Raw genomic sequence first — 8,122 nt, forward strand, 5'->3', positions numbered from 1 at the left:
TTCTCTCCCACCATTCCTTCTCTCCCTCCATTCCTTCTCTCACCTTCCCTCCCTCCATTCCTTCTCTCCCACCATTCCTTCTCTCCTCATTCCTTCTCTCACCTTCCCTCCCACCATTCCTTCTCTCCCTCCATTCCTTCTCTCCTTCCCCTCCTCCATTCCTCTCTCACCTTCCCTCCCTCCATTCCTTCTCTCACCTTCCCTCCCACCATTCCTTCTCTCCTCCATTCCTCTCACCTCTCCTCCATTCCTTCTCTCACCTTCCCTCCCTCCATTCCTTCTCTCTCCCATCTCTCTCCCCTCCCTCCATTCCTTCCCTCCTCCCTCCACCTTCTCCCCCTCCATTCCTTCTCTCCCCTCCACTTTCTCTCACCTCCTCTCCCCTCCATTCCTCTTCTCCCTCTCCCTTCCTACCTTCCTCCCCATTCCTTCTCTCTCTCACCTTCCTCCCTCTCCATCTTTCTCTCCCACCATTCCTTCCCCCTCCCTCCATTCCTTCTTCTCCATCTTCTCCCTCCCTCCATTCCCTTTCCCTCTCCCCACCATTCCTTCCCTCTCCCTCCATTCCTCTCCCCTTCCCCTCCCTCTCCATTCCTTCCCCTCCCACCATTCCTTCCCTCCTCCATTCCTTCTCTCTCACCCTCCCTCCATTCCTTCCCCTCCCACCATTCCTTTCTTCTCTCTCCCACCCATTCCTTTCTCTCACCCTTCCCTCCCTCCATTCCTTCTCTCACCTTCCCTCCCTCCACCATTCCTTCTCTCCCACCATTCTCCTCCTCCATTCCCTTCTTCTCTCACCTTCCCTCCCTCCATTCCTTCCCTCCCAACATTCATTCTTCTCTCTCCCCACCATTCTTTCTCACCTTCCCTCCCTCCATTCCTTCTCTCACCTTCTCTCCCCTCCATTCCTTCTCTCCCCATTCCTTCTCCTCCCACCTTCTTCTCTCCTCCACCTTCTCCCTCCATTCCTCTCTCTCACCTTTCCTTGACCTACTATTTGTTTGGTTACTACAACTGCTGCGTGACTAAGACTACCACCACCACAACACTACCACCAACTATGTCAACGCTACTCTCCACTCTCACCTCCAACACTCCCTCACCCACCCTTCCCTCCAACTTTCACCCTTACCTCCCTCACTCTTTCTGACATCTTCTCTCTCACCCTTCACTCCCTCATTCTTCCCCTCACATTACCCTCTTCCTCTGTTCCCTCACACATACCCCCACTCCCCTCTCCTCCTTCCCTCACATTAACCCACTCTTCCTCCCTTCGTTCCCACATATACCCCCCCCCACCCCTCTCTCACCCCCTCCTTCCCCTCACATATACCCCCACTCTCACCCCCCTCCTCCTCACACACCCCTCTTCCTCCCCCCTCACATACATGCCCCACTCCACCCCCTCCTTCCCTCACACATACCCCACCTCTCACCCCCACCTCACACACACACACACTTACCCCACTCTTCCTCCCTTCGTTCCTCCACATACCCCCCACTCCCCCTCTCCTCTCACCCCTCCTTTCCCTCACCTCATTCCCCACCTTCCTCCCCTTCGTTCCTCACATATACCCCCCACCTCTCTCACCCCCTCCTTCCCTCAACACTCCCACTCTTCCTCCCTCGTCTCACATACCCCCCACTCCCTCTACCCCCTCCTTCCCCTCACATTACCCCACTCTTCCTCCTTCTGTCTCACATATACCCCCACTCCCTCTCACCCCTCCTTCCCTCACATTACCCCACTCTTCCTCCCTTCGTTCCCTCACATATAACCCCCACCCCCCCCTCTCTCACCCCCCCTCATATACCCCCACTCCCCCCTCTCTCACCCCCTCCTTCCCCACATATACCCCCACCCCCCTCTCACCCCCCCACTCCCTCTCTCACCCCCTCCTTCCCTCACATATACCCCCCCCCACTCCCCCTCTCTCACCCCCTCCTTCCCTCACATTACCCCCACTTTCCTCCTTTCGTTCCCTCACATACCCCCACTCTCTCACCCCTCCTCCCTCACATTACCCCCACTCTTCCTCCCTTCGTTCCTCACATACCCTCCCACCCCCCCCCCTCCTTCCCCTCACATATACCCCCCACTCTCACCCCTCCTTCCCTCACATATACCCCCGACTCCCTCTCACCCCCACTCTCACCTCTCACATATACCCCCCACCTGCCCTCTCACCTCCTCACATATACCCCACTCCCTCTCACCCTCCTTCCTCACACACCTCCTCCACCACTAACCAAATCAATGTTACCAAGGCAAAATAACTAACACACATCAAGAGTCATCAGTAGTATTTATGTGAGGACCATCTGGCAACACTGCTCACTATCAATTTCACTTTATAAGTAAATTCCAACACTTTTACAAAACCATTAAATGACGTCAACCTCTTTAAGTTACTTTTAAATGTCCCTAAAATACCTTAAAATATCCCTAAAATAACTTAAAATATCCTTTAAATACCATATAAATATCCCAAAATTCCATAAAATATCAATATCTTAAATATCCTTAAATTACCTTAAAACATCCCTAAAATATTATCAAATACCTTAAAGTATCCCTAAATACATATCATGCCTTAAAATATCCCCCCAAATACCTTAAAAATGTTCAAGCTATGTATAATACACATAACTTTTTTCTTTTTTTTTATTGGCCTCCAGCCTCCCCCAATAGCCACACCTTCGCCACCATTTATTTACCTTAATATTAAATATCCTAATACATAAGAAGCTATCCTATCTGTGTTAAATTAGTTGAGCCTTAAAATATCCCTAAAATACAAATAAATTACTTAAAATACCTTAAAATGTCCCTAAAATACAAATAAATTACTTTAAAATACAAAAATACAAATAAATGACATAAAACCTCTTAAAATACAGTACCCAAATATATCTAACAAACTAAAAAAAGAGCATTAAAAAGTATATATATACAGTATAGTATAGATAGCATAGTACAGTACAGTACAGTACAAACACACACACACACACCACACACACACACACACACACACAGCACAGCACAGCACGGTACAGCACACACACATAGCAACAGCAAATGCATTACAGCACAGCACAAACACACCACACACACACCAACCAACCACACCACACCCACCCACCCCCCACCAACCACAAACCACCACCCACCACACCACCACCCCCACCCACCCCACCCCACCACACACCCACCTGCACTGTTACTGTTGTCATACACACATCATCCATTATTGCTATTGTTCACACACACAAAACACCACAACACCACCCCCACCCCACCCACCCACCACCCAACACACCCACCACCCACCCCAACCAATCCCACCTCTCACCTCATCACCACCACCCACCCAACCCCACCACCACAACCCACACACCACCCCCACCCCACCCCCCCAACCACCACCCCAACCCACCCAAACCCACCCACACCAACCCAACCCCACCCAACAACCACCCACCACACCCACCCCACACCACAACCCCACCCCACCACCCCAAAACAACCACACCCAACCAAAAACCATCTTCATCTCTCCTCAATCATCTTTATTGGCATCTCCTTAATCTTTCTCTCACTGTTGTAGGTAATGCCAAGGTCTCTCTCCTTCTCTACTGCTACAGGTGAGACAGAGATCTAACATGTAGATATGACACAACAGATGTAATTAAAACTTGAAGGATAGATTAATTTGTATCAATGAGAGAGAGTGGCTCACGGTGGTTCACCCAAAAGTGTGTTAACTCTCCCAGCCAGCTATTGCTGCACTGCCTGCTTCAGGTGTATGAACTTGAGTCTGTTACTTCGAACCTTTAGATTCATTTGTATCAGTTTCATGTTCTGGTTGGCACTGAGACAGTTTCAACCATCTGAAGCAGGCAGTGAAGCTACAGCTGGCTGGGGGAGTTAACACACTTTGGGTGAGACAACAGTTGTGTAAGTAAAGCTCAATAATGGTGGCTGTTATGACCTAAGACCAGAGGCTTGTACTGTACTGTACTGTACCATACTGTACTATACCGTACAATACCGTACTGTACTGTACTGTAATTGCACTGTACCATACTGTACTATACCGTACAGTACAGCACTGTACTGGTACTGCACTGTACTGTACCATACTGTACTATACCGCACAGTGCTGTACTGTAATTGCACACTGTACTGTACTGTACCACTGCATACTTATTCCACCAAACTGTACTGCACTGCACCGTACTCGCACTGCACCATACTGTACCATACCTGCACTGCACTGCACTGCAACTGCTACTGCACTGCACCATACTGCACTATACCGAACCGCACTGCACTGTACTGTACTGTCCATACTGTACATAATCAGCACTGCACCGCACTGCACTGCACTGTACCATACTGCACTATACCGAACTGCACCTGCACTGCACTGCACTGCACCATACTGTACTATACCGCACCGCACTCGACTGCACTGCAATTGCACCATACTGTCACTATACCGTTCAGAATCTGTACTGCACACCACACTGCACTATACTGGTATCAGCATTGGAACGACTGCACTGTACTGTACTGTACCATACTGTACTATACTGCATCAGACCGTGACTGTACTGTACTGATACTGTACTAGACTGCACTCGTACTGTACTGTACTGTACCATACTGTACTATAACAGACCTAGACTGTACTGTACTGTAATTGTACCATACTGTACTATAACAGACCAGACTGCATCGCAACTGCACTGGTACCATACTGTACTATACCAGACTGCATTCAACTGTACTGACTGTACCATAATTGCACTATACTGCACTGACTGACTGCAATTGACTGTACCATACTGTACTATACCACCGATCAGACTGTACTGTACTGTACCACTGTACTACACTGCACTGCACTGCACCACCACTGTAATTGCAATTGCACCATATACTGTAATTATACCGCATCGACTGCACTGTACTGTACTGTACCATACTGTACTATACTGTACTGTACTGTACTGTACTGTACCATACTACTACACTTATACCATTACCCGTGCACAGTGCTGTACTGTACTGTACCATACTGTACTATACCATTAGTACCGTACTGTGCTATTACTGTACCATACTGTACTATGCACTACCCGTGCCGTACTGTACTGTACTGTACCATACTGTGCTATACCGTGCAGTACCATTACTGTACTGTGCTGTACCATACTATTGCGTGCAGATCTGCAGCCTTTGTGCTGTACCATACTGTACTATGCGTGCCGTGCCGTGCTGTGCTGTGCTGTACCATACTGTACTATGCAGGTGCAGTGCCGTGCTGTGCTGTACTGTACCATACTGTGCCCCTATACGTGCCGTGCCGTGCTGTGCTGTACTGTACCATACTGTTATATACCGTGCCGTACCGTTACTGTGCTGTGCTGTACCATACTGTGCCTATACCGTGTGCCGTGCCGTTACTGTACTGTACTGTACCATACTGTACTATACCGTGCATCCCTTACTGTGCTGTGCTGTACCATACTGTACTATGCAGTACCGTGCCGTACTGTACTGTGCTGTACCATACTGTGCTATACCGTGCCGTGCCGTGCTGTGCTGTGCTGCCATACCTGTACTATACGTGCAGTGCCGTGCTGGACTGTACTGTACCATCTGTGTCTGCTCACCATTTGCGTGCTGGCTGTGCTGTGCTGTGCCATGCTTTGCTATGCGGTACCGTGCCGTGCTGTGTGCTGTGCTGTGCCATGCTGTGCTATGCCGTGCCAGTGCCGTGCTGTGCTGTGCTGTACCATGCTGTGCTTATACCGTGCCATTACCGTTGCCTGTGCTGTGCTGTACCATGCTGTACTATACCGTGCCGTGCCGTGCTGTGCTGTGCTGTGCCATACTGTGCTATCTGCGTGCCGTGCCGTTGCTGTGCTGTGCCATGCTGTGCTATGCCGTGCCGTTACCCGTGCTGTGCTGTGCTGTGCCATGCTGTACTATACCGTGCCGTTACCCGTGCTGTGCTGGCTGTGCCTGTGCTGGCTGTACCATACTGTACTATGCTGCGTGCAGGTACTGTACTGTACTGTACTGTACCATACTGTACTATACTGTACCGTACCGTACTGTACTGTACTGTACCATACTGTACTATACCGTACCGTACTGTACTGTACTGTACTGTACTGTACTGTACCATACTGTACTATACTGTACCGTACCGTACTGTACTGTACTGTACTGTACTGTACCATACTGTACTGTACTGTACTGTACTATACTGTACTGTAATATAAAAATGCAAATCTTAACATACAAATATTATCATTTTTTGGTAATTATGGCATAACTGACCTAACTTGCTGACGACATGAAGGTCAGCTAGAGACTGACGTGACGTACTGATGATGTGAAGGTCAGTCACAGACTGCCAATTGCTGACAACCTGAAGGTTAGCTGGAGACTGATGTGATGTGTGGACCATGTGCAGGTCAGTTGGAGACTGATGTGATGTGTGGACCATGTGCAGGTCAGCTGGAGACTGACGTGATGTGTGGACCATGTGCAGGTCAGCTGGAGACTGACGTGATGTGTGGACCATGTGCAGGTCAGCTGGAGACTGACGTGATGTGTGACCATGTGCAGGTCAGCTGGAGACTGATGTGATATAGTAATGATGTGACAATGACCCTGTTAGCATTCCTCCCCTAGAAGTACAGTACAGTAGTTAAGGAGTACTGTACTGTGCACCTTCACAACCACCTAATGGTGTCCAGACATTATTCATAAATGGTTAAAAATACTCAGACAAAAAATTGGGTTTTATTTTATACGTCCGATTTATTTACAAAGTTGAGATATGTACAAAGAGCCTAAATGAACATCACAAATCACAGACCTAATGCATTGTAAGATGCTGTAGGAAAATGGTGAATACTACAGTGTATCTAATGCTCCTTCATTACAGGTACACCATATTTAATATTTTATTTGGCTGATGATTTTATTAAGCACAGACGTGACCCCATACACGAGACGTTAAAGATCAACGTTTGAGGTCAATGCCAGGTCAATAGTGAGCTATGGGAAGGGTAACCCTAAAGACCCTTACAGTTAAATATTTTACCTGATGATTAAACCCCCAAATGTCACCTGTAGGGAGGGGAGTGTTAGGTTAGGTTAGGTTAACATAAGATTAAGTAACCCAACCTAATCCACCTTACCTTACGCTACCCTAACTCTACCTTTCCTTAACCTAACCCTACCCTATCCTACCGCACCCTACCATATCCTACCGCACCCTACCCTATCCTACCCTACCGTATCCTACCGCACCCCACCCTATCCTACCGCACCCTACCCTATCCTACCACACCCTACCCTATACTACTGCACCCTACCCTGTCCCTGCACCTACCCTATCCTGCACCCCTACCTATACTACCGCCCTATCCTGCCACCCCACCGTATGTCCTACACATCCTCCCCCACCCTATCCTACCGCACCCTACCCTATCCTACCGCACCCGAACCTTACATGATACGTGACCATAACCAATCACCAACCAATAATCGTAAGAGGTATTGATAAAACTTAAATTGTGCAGACATAACAAATTATTAAATCTATCTTGCACACAATAATCCATAGTTAACTAATCTATCGCACTCAATAATCCATAGTTAACTAATCTATCGCACACAATAATCCATAGTTAACTAATCTATCTTGCACTCAATAATCCATAGTTAACTAATCTACCTTGCACTCAATAATCCATAGTTAACTAATCTACCTTGCACTCAATAATCCATAGTTAACTAATCTATCTTGCACTCAATAATCCATAGTTAACTAATCTACCTTGCACTCAATAATCCATAGTTAACTAATCTATCTTGCACTCAATAATCCATTGTTAACTAATCTATCTTGCACTCAATAATCCATAGTTAACTAATCTATCTTGCACTCAAAAATAACTAATTTATGAGCCTAACATTAATCCAACCTAACCTAACATTAATCTAACCTGATATAACATTAATCTCACCTAACCTCAAATAATTTAACCCAACCCTAACCTAAACCCAAGGCAGCATTAGGGTGTTCAATAAAGG

This window comes from Homarus americanus, unplaced genomic scaffold (assembly GCF_018991925.1).
Source record: "Homarus americanus isolate GMGI-L3 unplaced genomic scaffold, GMGI_Hamer_2.0 scaffold48220, whole genome shotgun sequence".
NCBI lineage: Eukaryota > Metazoa > Arthropoda > Malacostraca > Decapoda > Nephropidae > Homarus > Homarus americanus.